The following is a 20,352-nucleotide window of genomic DNA, read 5'->3' as shown; positions in this document are numbered from 1 at the left end:
AGAAAATTGGAAATGAATGAGAATGAAGGACATGGAAACAAGGAATTTTGAAATGTTAATTGCAAAGGGAGAGGAGGATGCAGGATCGGGAAAATTGAAGTGTTTTAGATAGGGAAAAATCTTGACCATTCTTATAGGCTATGAGGAAGAAATCAGGAGAGGAGTAGAAAAAGGACACAGCAGGAATAATTGATAAAGCAACATTCTGGAATGAATAGGTCAGAATCAGTTCTAGAATCCTGGTGAAGCAGTTGGCTTTAGCCAGAATGGAGATACCTGATCATCAGAGGCTGGAGGAAAGCAGGTAAAGATTGATGAGAGGATATTTGTGTATTTGTATTGGAGTGGGTAGAGAGAATAAAAGAAGGTCATGCTTGATGGACTCTGTGTTTTCTATGAAGTCAGAAGCAAGCTCATCTTTCTAGAGTCAGGGCTTGAAGCAGAGAAGGATACATGAGAAAGATGCAAATTTGGAAATGGATCTGATGTATGGGGGAGAGGAAGATGACCAAAAGTAACAAAAGGTTTATCAGATGGTGCTAAGTTTCCTGCCGCATTTGAAGACATACATATGTAGCTGAACCAGTCTCCATGGTTGCAGATTTCTCTCCAACAGTGCTCAGCTGTCTGGGGCTGGGTGTAAAAAAGAAAGTAGATTCAGAGTTTACATTTTGCTAGGAAGATGGAAAGAAAAGTATGCAAGAAATCTGGAATATTGTTGAGAGTGTTGTTTAGATGATAAAGTGTAGGTCCAGGCTGAGGAATGAAAAGGGGATCATAGGTGGGAAGATGATAGAGACATGGAGAAACAGACGTGGAAGTGATTCAATGCCTAGTAAGTGAGGCAAGTGCAGGAAAATCAAAAAGTTCACCAGCCAATTCAGCAACATGCAGCAATAACCACTTGTGTTCAGAGAAAGGAAGATAATTATGGGTTAGGGTCTTCAAGAAACACTTCCCAGTGGGGTCAGGATTTGATAAACAGATTTAGATTTGGGGAAGAGGAGAGGGAGTAGAGTAGTGTGGTGGTAGCAGAGGATTCATGCAGAAACGTGGTGAGAAAGAAGGTAGGTGATGTATAATGTAGCTAGGTTGTCCAGCTTCTCAGAGAAATAGGTGAAGGAATTTCGACTTCATTCCATAAGCCATGACACGGCACTGAAGTTTTTGAGTAGGGAAGTTGCAAAATAAAGAATGCTTTCATAAGTGTGAGAAATGAATTAAAAGGGAGACCAGCTATAGAGAAGGAGAGCAGGTGCAATACTTTAAGTATATGGTATAGAAAGATTTTACAGTGAGGAAATGGAGGAGTGTCAGCTGTGTGGATAATTGCTCCCAAATCTATTTAAACATCTACCAACACAAAAGAAAAGTAAAATATTGGCTTAAAAAAGACAACTCACAAAACACTTGTGAGACTTAACAACAGGTCATGAAATGAGATAGGGATTACACCAAACACTTTGCATTCCATTTTTTGTTTATCATTTTTAATCCCAGCAAAATCAAAATATTCTCATTTTTGAGAAAGCCGCTAAATGATTAAGCAACTTGTCCAAAGTTACACAGCTGGAAAATGGCATGGCAAGAAGTGAAATCCAGGGCTCTTCTTGTCAGAGCCACGTGAATCAGAGCAACTCCATTTTAAATAGGAACTGGGTAAAATAAGGCTGAAACCTACTGGGCTGCATTCCCAGATGGTTAAGGCATTTGAAGTCACAGGATGAGATAAGAAGTCAACACAAAATAGAGGTCATCACCAACATGGCACATGTATACATATGTAACATACCTGCACGTTGTGCACATGTACCCTAGAACTTAAAGTATAATAAAAAAAAATACAGGTCATAAAGACCTTACTAATAAAACAGTTTGCAGTAAAGGAGCCAGCCAAAACCCACAAAAACCAAAATGGCAAGAGTGACCTCTGGTGGTCCTCACTGCTACACTCTCACCAGCACCATAACAGTTAATAAATGCTATGGCAATGTCAGGAAGTTACCCTATATGGTCTAAAAATAATCCACTCCTTGTTTAACAAGAAATAACTGTAACAGCAAAGCATCATCAAGAAATAACCATAAGAATGGGCAACCAGCAGTCCTCACGGCTGCTCTGTCTATGGAGTAGCCATTCTTTTATTTCTTTACTTTATTAATAAACTTGCTTTCACTTTGCACTGGGGACTAACCCTAAATTCTTTCTTGCACGAGATCCAAGAACCCTCTCTTAGGGTCTGGATCAGGACCGCTTTCCTGTAACATTCTGACTCCAAAAGTCCAGGCTCCAGTACAAATACAGGACCAAAAAAATGATTAGGTTACAACAAATATTACACTAATATTGTATATAATAATGTTTTTATCTATTAAAAAGTATAAAGCTATGGACACAGTGCTATTACATATATTAATCCTTTTCATCTCTATTAATACCCTTAGACATACAGAGAAAATATCATTGCTCCTGTAGAGGGGTAATTTTTATTGGAAACAGAGTGTATTACACTGAAAATAGGAAAGGGAAGTTAGTAGAAATATAATGAATTAGTTGGTCAATTTATTTTTAAAAATTACATAGATCAAGGAGAACTCATGAAGAAACACAATGAGGAGAGGGAGAGGGCAGAACCTAGGAGAGTCTGCATTCGTGAGATAATAAAATTGAGGCAAGTCAAGATTATAATCGAACTCTGAACAATGGAGATGAGGTGTTTACAAGGACACACTACTCTCATCACTATAGAATAAGCCCTATTGTATGAAGATAGCATTATAAGGAGGAAGGGCTAATATAAATGAAGTAGAGATGTGTAAAGGCAGAGCAACACAATGTGCATTCTAGCTCCACTCTGGGGAAAGTTCTGAGAAGGAGCTTGGGAGATGGTTATGCCATTGACATGGCACAATATTACAAGGGGAAACATTAGTAATATAGGCGTACCACAAAACTTAAGCTGGGCCTCAAAACTCGGGAATTTTGGAGGCAATAGACTAATATCTGAGCTGTCTTTACTCATGGTCAGGGCAAATAATAACCTTAATTTCTTGTCAGTGTCAATAGCATCACTGACAAGAAATTAAGCCTATTGATGCAGAAAATGAAACCATAGAAAAAACTTCTCCCCATGACCATAGATCAAGAAACTGAGGCACAAGATTCTATGATTTATTGATAAACATACAGTTAGAAAACCTAGCATTAGAGTTCTCATGATTGGTAATCCACAATTTGCTTCTTTCTAGCTATGAAAGAAAGCTTGAAAATCATTTGTAGTGGTCCAAGGCATTCAGTTCATTAATTTCTACCAACAGAATAGGAAAGGCCTGGGCATGGTGGCTCACACTTGTAATCCCAGGACTCTGGGAGGCTGAGGTGGGAGGACCACTTGAGCCCAGGGATTTGAGACCAGCCTGGGCAACATAGCAAGACCCCCATCTCTACAATAAATTAAAAAAAAATAGCCAGACATGGTGGCACCTACCTGTGGTTTCAGCTACTTGGGAAGCTGAACAGGAGGATTGCTTGAGTGTATGAGGCTGAGGCTGCAGTGAGTTGTGATTATGTCACTGCACTCCAGCCTAGGTGATGGAGCAAGATCTTGTCTCAAAAAAGAAAGGAAAGAAAGGAAGACACTTTCAAGGTTGCTTTAAAGAAAGATAATCTGGTGCAGAAAATGTGCCCTGAAATGCCTTATATGCATATCATCTATTCTGGAACTGACTTGGGGTTGGATTAGAACTGCAGGTAGAAATCAGTGTGACAATTGGTGAGAACAGTGTGCCTAAGACATGCAGAAATTCAGAATATCAAAGAACTGGGGGCTTCAGCAAGTGCGTAATGGAAAGCCAAAGCCTAATGGAGCAAAAGATTCATTACATTGAACAGAAAAGGGGTAAGAAATCATTTAACGAATCAGTTGAAGTTGCTTCACTTAAGTGGTAGGGAAAAGTGTCAAAGCTAAAAGCAGACTAAAGAGATACAAGTGTAGACCCTGGTTTCAGCTATTCAATTTTTCTATTTCCCAAACCCATTTGACATGTAACTCTTCAAATCACCAGGTTCTTCAAAAAACAAACAACAACAAAAAACAACAAAACATGAAGAAGCCAAATCTGGAGGACAAGTTTTCCAAATTAAACACGAATATTGTTGTAGAGTAAAATGATACTGTTTGTAAAGAGATGTTTTTACTAGACATCCTCTTCCTAGCCACCTATTAAGGAATAACTAGAATATATATTAACAGCAAGACATCAGAAATTATCTTTGCACCTGAGAAAATGTTAAGGTGAGAGGGGAAGCCAGCTGGGCTTCTGGGTCGGGGAAATTGTTCTTGGAGAAGAAGTTCTCCAAGTTCTTCTGGGGACTTGGAGAACTTTTCTGTCTAGCTAAAGGATTGTAAATGCACCAATCAGCACTCTGTAAAAATGCACCAATCAGCACTCTGTGTCTAGCTAAACATTGTAAACACACCAATCAGCACTCTGTAAAATGGACCAATCGGCTCTCTGTAAAATGAACCAATCAGCAGGATGTGGGCTGGGCCAAATACGGAATAAAAGCTGGCCACTCCAGCCAACAGTGGCAACCCGCTTGGGTCCCCTTCCACACCGTGGAAGCTTTGTTCTTTTGCTCTTCATAATAAATCTTGCTGCTGCTCACTCTTTGGGTCTGCACTATCTTTATGAGCTGTAAGGGTCTCTGGTTTCATTCCTGAAGTCTGCCAGACCATGAACCCACTGGGAGGAATAAACAACTCTGGACACGCCACCTTTAAGAGCTGTAACACTCACTGCAAGGGTTTGCGGCTTCACTCCTGAAATCAGCGAGACCATGAACCCACCAGAAGGAAGAAACTCTGGACACATCTGAACATCTGAAGGAACAAACTCCAGACACACCATCTTTAAGAACTGTAGCACTCACCACGAAAGTCTGCAGCTTCATTCTTGATGTCAGTGAGACCAAGAACCCGCCAGAAGGAATACATTCTGGACACATTTTGGCGACCCAGATGGGACACATTTTGGTTACCCAGATGGGGCTATCACCTATTGCCAAGCAGTTAGTACCACTGGACCCCTTTCATTACTATTCTGTCTTATTTTTCCTTAGAATTCGGGGGCCAAATACCAGGCACCTGTTGGCCAGTTAAAAGTGACTAGTGCAGCCATGGGACTAAAGACATGGGTGTCAGGCTTTCTCAGAAAGGGCTCTCTAACAACCCCTGACTCTTCAGAGTTGGGGACATTGGTTTGCCTGGAACCAGCTTCCACTTTTCCTATACTTCCGGGCTGAGCTGAGGGTCGACAGAGAGGAAAGCCATTCAGCTCCGGGGTCCTGACAACAAGTTGGTTGACCTGCGGCCATGAGCAGAACCCTCAAAGTCACATTGCCCAAGTGAGACTCGCCCATCTATCCTATCTATCCTGACCCATGCCACCTGGGTCCTAATGCCTGTCAGACAAACTCCCTCTCACCTCTCTTCTCCGAGGCTAGTTCTGCTTCTAAAAACCACTCCCTGTCTCTGGTGCTTTTCTAGTTTCTCCTGTAAGAATGATTTCTAGTATAAACTCCAGGACTCTATTCCCTTCTTTAGGCACCCAGGCTCACCAATCAGAAAGACATAATTTTTGCCCAAAGCCCCATCAGGTGAGGAGACCAACTATCCTTTTAGGATCCCTCCTCAGACTAGCAGACCTAACAAAAGCTATTCCTGAAGCTAGGATATGGGGAGCTTCAGAAATGATATACTTCCTATTCAAGTGAGGACAAAAGGCATCACTCTTTCAACACTAGAGATCCCTTCCCTCCCTCAGGGTATGGCCATCCACTTCATTTTTGGGGCATAACGTCTTTATAGGATGGGGTAAAGTCCCAATACTAACAGGGGAATGCTTAGGCTCTAACAGGATTTTTAGAATGTGCCGGTAAGGGCCACTAAATCCTATTTTTCTTGGTCCTCTTTGTGGTCTAGGAGGACAGGCAAGGGTGCAGGTTTTCGAGAATGCATCAGTAAGGGCCACTAAATCTGACTTTCCTAGGTCCTCCTTGTGGTCTAGGAGGAAAACTAGTGTTTCTGCTGCTGCATCGGTGAGCGCAACTATTCCGATCAACAGGGTCCAGGGACCATTGCAGGTTCTTGGGCAAGAAGTGTTTCTGCTGCTGCATCAGTGAGCACAACTATTCCAATCTGCAGGGTCCAGGGACCATTGCAGGTTTTGGGCAGAGGGAGAAACAAACCAAAATCATGGGCAGTTTTGTCTTTCAGATGGGAAACACTCAGGCACCAACAGGCTCACTCTTGAAATGCATCCTAAGCCATTGGGACCAATTTGGCCCACAAACCCTGACAAAGAGATGGCTCATTTTTTTCTGCACTGTGGCCTGGCCCCAATATTCTCTCTCTGATGGGGAAAATTGGCCACCTGGGGGAAGTATAAATTACAATACTATCCTGCAGCTTGACCTTTTCTGTAAGAGGGAAGGCAAATGGAGTGAAGTACCTTATGTCCAGGCTTTCTTTTCATTCAAGGAGAATCCACAACTATACAAAGCTTGCAATTTACTTCCCACAGGAGGACCTCTCTGCTTACTTCCATATCCTAGACTCCCCATAGCTCCCCTTCCTATTAATGATAAGCCTCCCCTAATCTCCCCCACCCAGAAGGAAACAAGCAAAGAAATCTTCAAAGGATCACAAAAACCCCCGGGCTATCAGTTATGGCCCCTTCAAGCTGTAGGGGGAGGGGAATTTGGCCCAACCCGGGTACATGTCCCTTTCTCCCTCTCTGATTTAAAGCAGATCAAGGCAGACCTGGGGAAGTTTTCAGATGATCCTGATAGGTACATAGATGTCCTACAGGGTCTAGGGCAAACCTTCAATCTCACTTGGAGAGATGCCATGCTACTGTTAGATCAAACCCCGGCTTTTAATGAAAAGAATGTGGCTTTAGCTGCAGCCCGAGAGTTTGGAGATACCTGGTATCTTAGTTAAGTAAGTGATAGAATGACTGCCAAAGAAAGGGACAAATTCCCTACCAGTCAGCAAGCTGTCCCCAGTATGGATCCCCACTGGTACCTCGACTCAGATCATGGGGGCTGGAGTCACAAACATCTGTTGACCTCTGTTCTAGAAGGACTAAGGAGAATTAGGAAAAAGCCCATGAATTATTCAATGATGTCTACCATAACTCAGGGAAAGGAAGAAAATCCTTCTGCCTTCCTCGAGCAGCTATGGGACACCTTAAGAAAATATACTTCCCTGTCACCCGACTCACGTGAGGGTCAATTAATTCTAAAAGATAAGTTTATTACCCAATCAGCCACAGATATCAGGAGAAAGCTCCAAAAGTGAGCTCTGCGCCCTGAACAAAATCTGGAGGCATTATTAAAACCTGGCAACCTCAGTGTTCTATAATAGGGACCAAGACAAACAGGTCCAAAAGGAAAAGCAAGATCAGAGAAAGGCCACAGCCTTAGTCATAGCCCTCAGACAAACAAACCTTGGTGGTTCAGAGAGGACAGAAAATGGAGCAGGCTAATCAGCCGGTAGGGCCTGTTATCAGTGTGGTTTACAAGGACACTTTAAAAAAGGTTGTCCAACAAGAAACAAGCCACCCCCTCGTCCATGTCCACTATGCCAAAGCAATCACTGGAAGGCACACTGCCCCTGAGGACAAAGGTTCTCTGGGCCAGAAGCCCCCAACCAAATGATCCAACAACAGTACTGAGGGTGCCCAGGGCAAGTGCCAGCTCATGTCATCACCCTCACCAAGCCCCGTGTACTTTTGACCACTGAGGGTCAGGAAATTGACTTCCTCCTGGACACTTGCCCAGCTTTCTCAGGGTTAATCTCCTGTCCTGGACAGCTGTCCTCAAGGTCCGTTACCATCCGAGGAATCCTGGGACAGCCTATAAGCAGGTATTTCTCCCACCTCCTCAGTTGTAATTGGGAGACTTTTCTACATATAGTAAGTATATGTATCTAATCCTATATGCCCATGCTGCAATATAGAAAGAAAGGGAGTTCCTAACCTCCGAGAGAATCCCCATTAAATATCACAAGGAAACCATGGAGTTATTGCACACAGTGCAAAAACCCAAGGAGGTGGCAGTCTTATGCTGCCGAAACCATCAAAAGGGGAAGGAGAGGGGAGAGCAGCAACATAAGTGGCTGGCAGAGGCAGGGAAAGACCAGCAGAAAGGAAAGAGAAAGAGACAGAAAGAGAGAAAGAAGGAGTCAAAGAGAGAGATAAAGTCAAAGAAAGAGAGGAAGAGACAAAGAGGGAGTCAGAAAGAGAGAGACAAAGAAGAAGTCAAAGAGAAAGAAAGAGAGATTGAAGTAGTAAAGAAAAAACAGTGTACCCTGTTCCTTTAAAAGCCAGGGTAATTAAAACCTATAATTGATAATTGAAGGTCTTCTCCATGACCCCATAACACTCCAATACCACCTTGTTGTCAGTGTAAACAAGGGCATAGCCCAAAAGCACTGAGGCCACTGACAACCCATAGCCTTCCTATCAAAAATCCTTAACCCAGCAGGTTTCCTAACAGGGGATCTAAATCTTAATTAATTACCATGCAAAGGTCTGACCAGACCAAGGAGGAACTCCCTTCAGGACAGGATGATAGATGTTTCCTCCAAGGCGATTAAGGGAAAAAAACACAGTGAGTATTCAGTAAATGATAAGGAAACTCTTGTAGAAGCAGAGTTAGGAAAATTGCCTAATAATTGGTCTGCTCAAATGTGCGAGCTGTTTGCACTCAGCCAAACCTTAAAGTACTTACAGAATCAGGAAGAAGCCATCTATATGAATTCTAAGTTAATATGGACTGAATGAGGTCTTATTAATAGCAACAAATAATTGAAACCCCAAACTCACAAGGTTTTCAACAAAAGTAAAGTTTGCTAAAAGTTAACAGTGTAACATGTATTATCCTACTACCACACATTCTCAAAGGATTTCTCAGACAGTTTGCAAGAAATAACAAAATCTATCCTTACTCTACAATCTCAAATAGACTCTTTGGCATCACTGACTCTCCAAAACCGCTGAGGCCTAGACGTCCTCACTGCTGAGAAAGGAGGATTCTGCACCTTCTTAGGGGAAGAGTGTGTTTTTACACTAACCAGTCAGAGATAGTACAAGATGCCACCCAGTGTTTACAGGAAAAGTCTTCTGAAATCAGACAACACTTTCAAACTCTTATACCAACCTCTGGAGTTGGACGACATGGCTTCTCCCCTTTCTAGGTCCTGTGACAGCCACCTTGCTATTACTCCTTTGGGCCCTGTATTTTTAACCTCCTTGACAAATTTGTTTCCTCTAGAATTAAGGCCATCAAGCTACAGATGGTCTTACAAATGGAACCCCAAATGAGTTCAACTAACAACTTCTACCAAGGACCCCTAGACCGACCAGCTGGCCCTTTCACTGGCCTAAAGAGTTCCCCTCTGGAGGACACTACAACTGCAGGGCCCCTTCTTCACCCCTATGCAGCAGGAAGTAGGTATAACTGTCATCACCCAATTCCCAACAGCAGTTGGGGTGTCCTATTTAGAGGGGGAATTGAGAGGTGAAGCCAGCTGGGCTTCTGGGTCGGGTGGGAACTTGGAGAACTTTTCTGTCTAGCTAAAGAATTGTAAATGCACCAATCAGCACTCTGTAAAAACACACCAATCAGCACTCTGTGTCTAGCTAAAAGATTGTAAACACACCAATCAGCACTCTGTAAAAACGCACCAATCAGCACTCTGTAAAATGGACCAATCAGCACTCTGTAAAATGAACTAATCAGCTGTCTGTAAAATGGACCAATGAGCTCTCTGTAAAATGGACCAATCAGCAGGATGTGAGTGGGGCCAAATAAGGAATAAAAGCTGGCCACTCCAGCCAGCAGCTGCAACCCCCTTGGTTCCCGTTCCATGCTGTGGAAACTTTGTTCTTTCCTTCTTCACAATAAATCTTGCTGCTGCTCACTCTTTGGGTCCACATTACCTTTATGAGCTGTAACACTCACTGCGAGGGTCTGTGGCTTCATTCTTCAAGTCAGCGAGACCACAAACCCACTGGGAGGAACAAACAACTCTGGACGTGCCACCTTTAAGAGCTGTAACACTCACTGCGGAGGTCTGAGTCTTCACTCCTGAGGTCAGTGAGACCACGAACCCACCAGAAGGAAGAAACTTCAGACACATCTGAACATCTGAAAGAACAAACTCCAGACACACACCATCTTTAAGAACTGTAACACTGCGAAGGTCTGTGGCTTCATTCTTGAAGTCAGTGAGACCAAGAACCCACCAGAAGGAATAAATTCTGGACGCAAGGGGATTCTGAAAGTATCTGGTTTCTATTTTTTTTATTTTTATTTATTTATTTATTTATTGAGACAAGGTCTTCCTCTGTCACCCAGGTTGGCTTGCAGTGGTGCGATCATGCTCACTGCAGCCTCAACCTCCCAAACTCCAGCAGTCCTCCCACCTCAGCCTCCCAAGTAGTTGGGATCACAGGCACATGATACCATGCCTGGCTAATTTTGTATTTTTGGTAGAGACAGGGTTTCACCATGTTGCCCAGGCTGGTCTTGAACTCCTGAGCTCAAGTTATCCACCCACCTCAGCTTGTCAAAGTGCTGGGTTTACAGAAAAACAAGAGCCACTGTGCCCAGCCTCTGAAAGTATCTGGTGCTATTCAGATTTTTGCTTATTCTAACTTGTGAGTTCTTTGCATCATATCAAGATAGGAAGCTTTTTCCTGAAGGTTACAATATAGTGAGGCAATATTACCAAGTAAACAAGTGGTAATGATACAATGTTTCTAGGCAGAATTCTCTTGGAACTCCCCATGGGGGATTTGGAATGCTCCCCACAGGAACATCTTTCTACAAGATATTTATGTTTATATCACAAAATGTACTTGAATGTTTTTCTATATCAGTTTGAATTCTTTTGGATGCAAGTTTTGGAATCCAGACTGAAAGTGACCTAAACAATGGTGGCATTGATCTTACATACAAGGAAATTCAGTAGTGGGAGTTTCCACCATTGGTTAGCTCAGCAGCTGGTGATGTCAGGGTTCTGAGTATGCTTCTCCGAAATTCTCTTTACTTTCTTCTCGTGGTCACAAAATAAATCCTGTAGCTCCAAGCATCACAGCCTCACAGAAGGAGGTCTAAAGGCAAGGAGGAAAAAGGATTTCTCCTCATCTGCTTGACTTTTTTTTCTTTTGAGAAAGGGTCTTGCTATATTTCACAAGCAGGTCTTAAACTCCTGGGATCAAGCAATTCTCCCACCTCAACTTCCTGAGTAGCTAGGATTCTAGACACATACCACCATATCTGGCTTTCATCACTTTTTGAAAAAAAAAAAAAAAAAGAGCCTTCCAGAAATCCCAGCTGCGTTTCCATCATGTTTCATTGGCTTAGGACTGGGCCACATGCCACTCTTAAACCAGTCACTGGTAAAGAAGAAAGAGATCACCAATACTGGTTTAAACCACTCATAATGTATCCCCAGAGATGAACATATCTTTCCTGAGCCTATTACTGTCCTACTCTTAAAATAACTGTAGTGTTGTCAGAAAGGAAAATGAGAGGGATGGTTATTGAAAAGACAGTTAACAAGTTCAACTTATCATTTATAGATATTTTCCTTTTACTTGAAGGTCTATTTCAAAATTTGTATTTAGTATTTATTAAGAAAACAAGAGACTGGGCATGGTGGCTCATGCCTGTAATCCCACCACTTTGGGAGGCCAAGGCAGATGGATCACCTGAGGTCAGCCTGGTCAACATGGTGAAACCCCATCTCTACTAAAAATGCAAAAATTAGCCAGGCATGGTGACATACACCTGTAATCCCAGCTACTCAGGGGGCAGAGGTAGGAAAATTGCTTGAACCCGGGAGGCGGAGGTTTCAGTGAGCCGAGGTTGTGCCATTGCACTCCAGCCTGGGCAACAGAGCGGGACTCTGTCTCAGAAAAAGAAAAAGAAAAACAACAACAGCCTATAAACTGTTTTGAATAAAACAAATACATTTCAGTCCTATCCTCAAAGGGACTTGTATCTAGAATGAAACGAGAAGCATGTATAGGAAACAGGACAAGAGAATGAACAAAAAGTTAAGGGGGCTAGAAAAAGTAAAATGTAGAATGAATGTGGACTTCCCAGATTCCAGGTTCCAAACTGAATGAACTTTGGTGTGCTATCAAAGAAGAATTTATTTTAAATCCTATCCTAGGGGTATAGTTAATTTTATTTAAAAATATTTTACTGAGATCTGCATCTTCTTGGGTTATAGTCTAAATGAAAACCTGGAGGTATAAGAATGGCTTAGGTAAAAGTATTTTACCTCTCTTTGTTCATTATATTTTATTTTCTTAAAAGAGCTGTGTGCTTATTCAAGGAGAGAAGATGATTTTGAAAATGAGATGTTGGCAAGAGGTGCAGTCCCTCAGTGCTTCACTGTGGACCCTAGAGGATCCATCCCTGCTGCCTGGGCCCATCTGTCATAGCACCTGTCCACATTTTGGGTGCCACCACTAATGACCTCTTGCTTGGTGAATCTTTCTTTCCTAATATCCAGTAAATCCATAATCTTATTTTCACGAATATACTGAGGAAGGGAGGTGTGGGATAAAAAAAAGGAATTCAAAAAATTCACAGAAAAATAAAATTAAAAGATACAAATATGATACATAAACTTTTTCAATGTAAGTTTCATCAATGCCAAGACGTTTTTGTAAGCAATGATACCAACCATGTAGTCCATCCATGAAAGAACTGAGGGCCCTGGGAATTTAACCTTGTCAATGCAGTCTTTTGTTTTTTTACATTAGTAACCCAAGAAAAATGGGTGCCCTTTAAATTTTTTTTAAGATTAGAAAACAAAAAGAATTCATAAGGAACCAAATTAGGACTGTAAAGTGGATGCCTAATGATTTTTTCATTGAAATTCTCACAAAAGTGCCCTTGTTTGATGGGAGGAATGAGCAGGAACATTGTGGTGGTGGAGAAAGACTGTCTGGTGAAACTTTCCTGGGGTTTTTCAGCTAAAGCTTTGGCTGAGTTTCTCAAAACACTCTCGTAATAAGAAGATGTTATCACTCTTTGGTCCTCCAGAAAGTGAACAAGAAAAATGCCTTCAGCATCCCCAAATAATGTTGCCATGACTTTTGCTTTTGACTGGTCCACTTTCGTTTTGACTAAGACCACTTTCACCTCTTGGTAGCCATTATTTTGATTGTGTTTTGTCATTCAGGATTGTACTAGTAAAGCTGTGTTCCATCATCTATTACAACTCTTCAAAGAAATCCTTCAGGATCTTGATCCATTTGTTTAAAATTTCCACTGAAACCTCTGCCCTTGTCTCCCAGCTGGTCTGGGCTAAACAGTTTTGGCACCCATCAAGAGGAAACTTTGCCCAACTTTAATTTTTTAGTCAGCATTGTATAAGATGAACCAGTTGAGATGTCTATGGGTTGCCTCCAACTTCAAGTCCATCCTTTTTATTTATACTTCTGAAGAAAAAATTACTTCTTCACTAAATATGTTCTAGCATTTCTTCTTTCCATGAAAGACCACAATTTATATGAAAGGAATTAATTAAAATGTGCACTTGAGACTGCTAATTTTATGACAGCCTGGGTATTGCTTGGCAAAACAATAAAGACAATATCTGACTGAAGTAAATAAACTTGTACTTGAGAGAACTTTATGGTAGGCAACCTGCTGAGGAAAGAGATAGTAGCAGGACATTGTGTTGACCAATTTCATGTGTCAGCTTGGCGAGGGCATGGTGCTCAGTTGTTTGGTCAAATAGCAGTCTAGATGTTGCTGTGGAGGCATCTTGTAGATATGATTAACATCTATAATCAATCAAATTTAAGTAAAGGAGTTTATCCTTAATAAAGTGGTTGGGCCTCATCTAATCAGCTAAAGGCCTTAAGAGCAGAGACCAAGGTTTCCTGGAGAAGAAGAAATTCTGCCTCAAGACTGTAACATGGAATTCTGCCTGAGGGCCGGGGTGGTGGCTCATGGCTGCAATCTCAGCACTTGGGAGACCAAGGTGGTTGGATCGCTTGAGGCCAGAAACTCGAGATCAGCCTGGGCAACATAGTAAGTATCCATCTAAAACTAAATAAATAAAATAAATTAAATAAATCCTGCCTGACTTTCTAGCCTGCCCTACAGACTTTGGACAATCACATTAGCAAATTGCTTAAAACGAATCTCTCTTTCTGTCATGTTGGTCCTGTTTTTCCTCTGGACAAACTTTATTGATAAAGAGATTAATTCAATAAAAAGAAAAATGACTAGAAGGGCTTTAAAATGGTATGATTTCATAAAACTAAAAGACTAAGAAAAAAAGCCTTCACAGAATTAACCTGGGCAGGGCAGAATTAGGAGCATCAACAGGGGGTTTTCTTTACAGAATGTAAGGCCTCATTCGCTCCTCTTGTGGCCAAGCTCTAAGAGTATATTTTGCAATGGAACAGAGATGTGTTGCTGCCCAAAATGAGGAAGAAATAAGGAAGTCCAAGGTCTAGAATTCAGCACTGGGTAGTTCTTTTAAAACCTGGTATCTACAAAAACAGATCCTACATTTTAATTCTTATCAATCTAGATTCAGAATTTGGCTGGATGCTACTAAAGAGCTACTGAAATAGACCCAATGGCAGCTACAATGCCCAACAGAAGCAGCAATGCCTGGTGCACATAGCAGGTTGCTAGCTGGAGTCTCCTGGGGTGATTCACCTGTCTTGTTGGTGAGGATATGGACACCATCTGGGGACTCTCAGAAATCCCTGAAGTGATATAGAGTCCCACATGGGCTTGCCTGTGGTGTTTTACAAACCAATCACATAGTGTTCATAAACCAAAGTCACTTGGAGGTAAGTAGCTGCTACAGTAGATTGTAAGCATAAGAACTGTTTTATATATCATATAATTCCCATGTGCTTACTCACTATTCAGAACATTAATATCCACAGCAGCTATACCCAGCCTAGTAGCTCACAGATCAGCCTATAATGAGATTTTCAGTCTTGCAAAGTAATAATATTAATATAAGAGTACCCAAGTAAAAATTATCTTTTTGTGCAAGCAGAAATTCAACTCTTGAGAATTAGTTCCTTGCCTTAAAGTTTAAACAATTTTAAAATCATCACAGGCTTAAACACAAACAACCACACAGGGCTCCAAAAGAAGAGCCTTTTTTTAAAAAATGGTGATTCAGCCTGACTTTTGTGACTAATTAAGCACAAATTTCACCAAGCAGAACACACTTATGCTTTTAAGTTTGGGCTGGAGAGGAACCATTTTTTTGCAAACAATTGCTCCTGTCACAACAATAAGAATTTCAATGTAGAGTGAATTTTGTAGTCACTATTATTTTAAGTATTCTCCCATCCCCACCCAAATTGGGTCATTGAAATAATGACCAGATGAAAATTATAGGAATAGTTGAACATACAATTTGACCACATTTCTACTGACATACAAATAAGCTAATACCTACACCTATAATGCACAAGATTTCTCTTTTGCTTCCTTGTTCCCCTGATTTTTTCCTTCAGTCTTCCCTCCCTTCATCTCCTGTACCCCAACCAATAGCCTCTCTCACCTTAACTCTTAAATCTTCTCCTGCTCACAAACACACACACAAAAAAAATAAGTGCACTAGCAGAGGATCCATTACTAAGTCCAGAGCAGAAGTTCCCAGATTATCAACCCACTCACAGAGGTTAAACTCCAGCAGCTGGGAGGGGGAGAAAATGACACTTGGCCTTCTGTTTCTGTAGCATCCTTGCCCCTAGTGCTCTCTGTGTAGGAATGGCCAAGATCTCACAAGGTAGGAAGTTGTTTCCTTGCTGAAACAGCATGAATGTTTATGGGTCATTAATCTTTGAGAAATGGTTGACATTTTGTATCCTCCAGCAGTAGGTATCCAGCAAGAGTTATTTAAATTCATTCAATTTTTTAAACTGCACCTACAACATGCCAGGCATTGTCAAGTTCTAGGTAAAGACATTGATGAACAAGACATAGAGATCCCTGTCCTGAAGAAACTTACAGCCTGACCATGAAAAAAGGGTCTACTCTCAAATATCTATCATGTTGATTGGCACAATCTAATATTTTCCTTCACTTGTTCATGTCAATAAAGGAAAATAAAAAATCTCAGAACCCCCAAAATCCTCATGCAAAAGGGAAGCTTAAGCCTGGAAGGTGAGTCAGGCAACATCTTCTTCCAAATGCACAGCTCTTAGGAGCATTATGCATTAGCCAGATTCCTGGGAAACGTTAAAAGGCATCAGGCATGTAGGAAGGGCTGTCCCATGACTCATTCATAGCAGTTGTAACTGTAGCTCTGCAAATGTAAGTCTAGCCCCTAAAACTAAAGTCTGTTGGGTTCCACACTGATAATATCGATTACAAGCTTATCTTCTCAAGTGCAGAATAAAGACAAAAGGTGATCAGTCATTCCTCCATCTACCAGAGAAGTCTGCATAATTGACTCTTCCTTTACTCTCTTTTTCTCTTCAAACACACACATTATCTTATGCAAAATGTAGAGGTACTGGTCAGGAACTAAAGTCTCACAGGAATGTAACAATTTGCCTTGCAACCTACCTGCCCGTCTTCCTACATGCCTTCCCCTTCTTTAAGGAAATGTATAAATACTACACCTCCCTAAAACTTCTTCAGAAAAATTGACATAGATGCATCTGTGGAATGTGTTTTGCCCAGACAAGCCTTAAAGCTGGCTTAATAAAACTTGATTGATTGAGGTTTTTTTTCCTCAGTTAATGATACTTCAATATCTTTTGTCTAGACCCAGTTACAGTCTGCAATTTAGGCTTAAGGTTTTTCAAAATCCAGAACTTTTAGTTTTTTTCCCCTAAAATCAGAGTATTGGTCTTTTAGAGGTAAGGAAGATTAATGGTTGGGAGGTAGAAAGAAGAGCACACATTTGTTGGTGACCCCATCCCTGTTTCCAATAAGTGTGTCTGAGACCTAAGGGTCAAAGGCAACCACTCGCACCAGCTTCCCTATTCACGTGTTCCAGGTGCACATGTAAAATACTGTGTTCTCATGTTCAGATGTCTGTTCTTCAGCAAGCTCCTTTCTTCACCACCTACAGAACTTGCCCAAGAAACCAGTATTTCTAGACTCCTCCTTTTTCTTTCTCATTAGCTTCAGAATTGTAAAATATTCTCCTGAAGGTTTTCAGGCCAGCTTATACCTGTAAAAGCTTACAGATCTACTTGAAGCCTCTCTAAGCTCCTGGACTAGTAAATTTCCAAAAAATCAGCTTTCAAGATGATTTCCCGTTGGGTCTGATGAAGATTGTACCCTTCACCAGACTCTACCCAGGCTCCTCTAAGCCCTCTTCTCAACTAGATCTCAACTGTGGTCTATAAAGACTTAACACTAACATAGTTTCCAACAGCTCAACCCACATCCCAAAGGTGTTCTTCACTAGCCTTAAAGTGCCGGCCTGAGAAAACTCAAGACTGCCAAATGAATCTGCTGTTTTTTCCAGCCATCACCTGAAGATAAGGCCCCTGTCTCCTAGTCTCTGCGGGAAGGTGGGAGCCTAGCTTGGATAAGCACCAGTTGAAAAACCCACATGGTTTCACGTGGACCAACTCCACTTTACCACTTTTGGGAATTTTTCACTTTCCTAACTGAGCACCTACTTTCCCCTCTCCCTGATTCCTTCTTTTATCCTTAAAATGCCCAGTCACTTCTGTACAAATCAAAGTTGAATTTGGTTCACACTGGACTATTTTCTCCATTGAAATAGTTATCACTGATTAAAATCTGTCCTTACCACTTTAACTAGTGTCCAGCTTTGCTTATCTTTGTCAGGATCAAGAACTGATATAATTCAAGGTGATGCCATCAAGGGGAGTGAATTCATTCAGGACAGAATAGACTAATGTGATGAAAACAACTCTCCAAATCTTAGTGATTTAACCTGTTAAAGGTGTATTTCTCACACATGTAAAATCTGAAGCTGTCCTCCAGACTACACCACTTTTGTGACATTGTTCTTTCAACAGAACTTTTTTTCCCTATTCGGGAAGAGATTGGAGGATTGTGCAGGAACTTACACTGCCTTATCCCAGAAGTGACAGCCACAACATCCAACCATATTTCCATGGCCAAAGCATGTCCTATGGCTTCACCTAACCACAAATTGGCTGAGAGGTGGAATCTACAATATGTCCAAGAATGAAAATAGAGACTTCATTCAAGGACCTATAAAATGGGTGAGGATAGGCAGGATAGGGGGGATGGCTCGAATCTAAAGAATCATTTCCTCCCTATTTCCCCCTTTATGACCTGTGACCAAGACATGTCCTAGGCCTTTGAAGTCAAGGCACTCTCTGCCTTTGCAAAAATGTTACTACCTCATCTAAGACCCTTTCCACTCCACCCAGAAACAACTGATCTTTTCTACAATTGAGGTTAGGATAAACCATTAATATAGTTTGGATTTGTGTCCCTGCCCAAATCTCATGTCAGATTGTAACCCCCAGTGTTGGAGGGGGGGCCTGGTGGGAGGTGACTGGATCATAGGGGCAGATTTCTCCCTTGCTGTTCTTGTGATAGTGAGTGAGTTCTCATGAGATATGGCTGATTAAAAGTGTGCAGCACCTCCCCCCTTATCTCTCTTCCTCCTGCTCCGGCCATGTAAGATGTGCCTCCTTCTTCTTTACCTTCTGCCATGATTGTAAGTTTTCTGAGGCCTCCCCAGCCATGCTTCCTATAGAGCCTGTGGAACCACGAGCCAATTAAACTTCTTTTCTTTATAAGTTACTCAGTCTTATGTAGTTCTTTATAGAAATGTGAGAACGGACTAACACATCCATGTCACAGAAAACAACCACATCGGCAGAAGGTGGTCATAAAGGCAGGGTTATAAGAATCAGGGAGAATTAAAAATGAGGACGTAGGTATTAATATACATTTATTAACATGAAAAGGTGTTTACTGCACATTTATAAGGGAGAAAATTGTGTATTGTACATATGGCATATGTATAGTATAATCCTGTGTGTGTTTATGTATATATATACATATATACATATTCTACGTAAATAGGGAAAAGTCTGAAAGAGTATTCTAACATGAGAACTGCATGGGTGAAGGAGCTTTTCCTTCACCCTAGGAAGGTTCACTGAAAAATCAATTCACAAAAAGACAGATTAATACGAGGAAAGGGTTTACAAATTTATTCCTACCTGCACATGAGGGGAATCACAGAGTGACTGCCTAATATCCCAATGGGGTTCAGAAGCTTATATACCATCTTGAGGTTACAGAAAGACTGGGGGCTTGGATTCTGGCAAAACAGATTATGGGAGGGGGAGAAGAGAAATTCTGTTGAAGGGCAATACATGGAAAATGGTTGGATGGAGGAACAGAGATTAGCTTGTAAATAGTTTTATTTGCAAGTTGAATGATCCTTGTAGACAAACATAATCTTGTGAAAGGATCTGTTCATGTATGATTACATTTTGTCTTCTTTTCTGCAATGAATAATGACATGGGAATGGAATGGAACAATTGTTCTCCTTGGTAGGTCCGTCCTATCTTTACGTAGGTGGGGGAAAGTCTCTTCCAGGGCCTGTTGATCTCTAAGGGTCTTTAATTTAAAATATCCATTATACCAGGGAGCCATATTTTGGAGTGAAATTTCCCGTGCTCCTTCAGAAATAAAATTTCCTGCACTCCTTCTGACTTAGTAGACATGGTGATTTCTGATAGTAGAATTGATACTGGTGGGTTGGAGGAGGTGCTCAAATTCCTGTGGGACCTCGACTCCAGGTCCCCAAATGCTGGTGGGACCATGACATCATTGTGAGAGACAATTCAAGGATGAGTCAGAAAATAGTGAATGTACAGAGATTTATTGCAAAGGGAAAAGCACACACTCAAGGAAGGGGAGTACAGATGTACTGGAGAGAGTCACTTAGTGGAGCCTGGGGTTTCTACCTTTATGGGTTTCTTTAATCAGGGGGTGGAATATTCATAAAAAGTTCCTGAAAAAAGGTGGAGATTTCTCAGAACTGTGGTGTCACCTATTTCTATACCAAATATGGGTGGTCACGGAACTGCCACAGCTCTGGTGGATATGTGATTTAGTGTGTTAATGAGCATATAGAGGCCCTAGGGGAAACCTAAATCAAATCCAGTGCCATGTTGGGTCCAGTCAGTCTTAGCCAGCTTGGCCCATATCCTGGTTTTCAGGGTCTTACCAGCCGATAGACTCTAGTCATATGAAACTACTGCCTGGAATTTGTATTCTCCTGGGACCACCCTGTATTA

General features: G+C 41.5%; 1 long non-coding RNA gene across 1 annotated transcript; it reads left to right on the top strand.

The window, feature by feature from the left end:
- The first annotated feature begins 245 nt into the window (after nt 1–245).
- LOC129019082 (uncharacterized) lies at nt 246–17,856 on the top strand. The gene is made up of 4 exons (XR_008495502.2): nt 246–304; nt 4,065–4,294; nt 14,636–14,903; nt 17,209–17,856. It is a non-coding gene; the product is annotated as an uncharacterized LOC129019082 (long non-coding RNA).
- Nucleotides 17,857–20,352: the final 2,496 nt, after the last annotated feature.

The sequence above is a fragment of the Pongo pygmaeus genome, chromosome 17 (assembly GCF_028885625.2).
Source record: "Pongo pygmaeus isolate AG05252 chromosome 17, NHGRI_mPonPyg2-v2.0_pri, whole genome shotgun sequence".
In the NCBI taxonomy this organism is placed as follows: domain Eukaryota; kingdom Metazoa; phylum Chordata; class Mammalia; order Primates; family Hominidae; genus Pongo; species Pongo pygmaeus.
This window is presented reverse-complemented; position numbering and strand designations above follow the sequence as displayed.